Source organism: Arachis ipaensis, chromosome B01 (genome assembly GCF_000816755.2).
Source record: "Arachis ipaensis cultivar K30076 chromosome B01, Araip1.1, whole genome shotgun sequence".
In the NCBI taxonomy this organism is placed as follows: Eukaryota; Viridiplantae; Streptophyta; class Magnoliopsida; order Fabales; family Fabaceae; genus Arachis; species Arachis ipaensis.
Window position 1 is genome coordinate 101,570,582 of NC_029785.2, and position 444 is coordinate 101,571,025.

Consider the following 444-nt stretch of genomic DNA (forward strand, 5'->3'; position numbering starts at 1 on the left):
ATATCTTTTAATCTGGAGAAAATTTCATTTCTTTTTCTTGAAAAATGCTAAAATGATACTCTCCTCTCTTTTATTTGTAAAATATGCATTTTTCTCCCTTATAACTTTTAAAAAACCTGCTCTTTAATTCATTTTAAATTTGTTGTGTTAACTAACATTAACTTTATCTATTTTTCAAAAAAAAAATTTATTTTTTACAAAAATATCCTTTAGCAAAAATTTTATTTTTTTGTCATTAAATTTTAGGGGTAAGTATTGTTTTGGTCCCTAACGTTGAGGGTGAGAATCGAAAACATCCCTCATCTAATTTTCGATTTAGAATCGTTCTTAACGTTTTTTTCGTATTAAAATCATCATTTTTAAATTTTTTTATATTATTCTTAAACTACCCTTATTTTAATAAAAAAAGTTATGAAATTTTCAAAAAAAATAAAAGAAAACGGG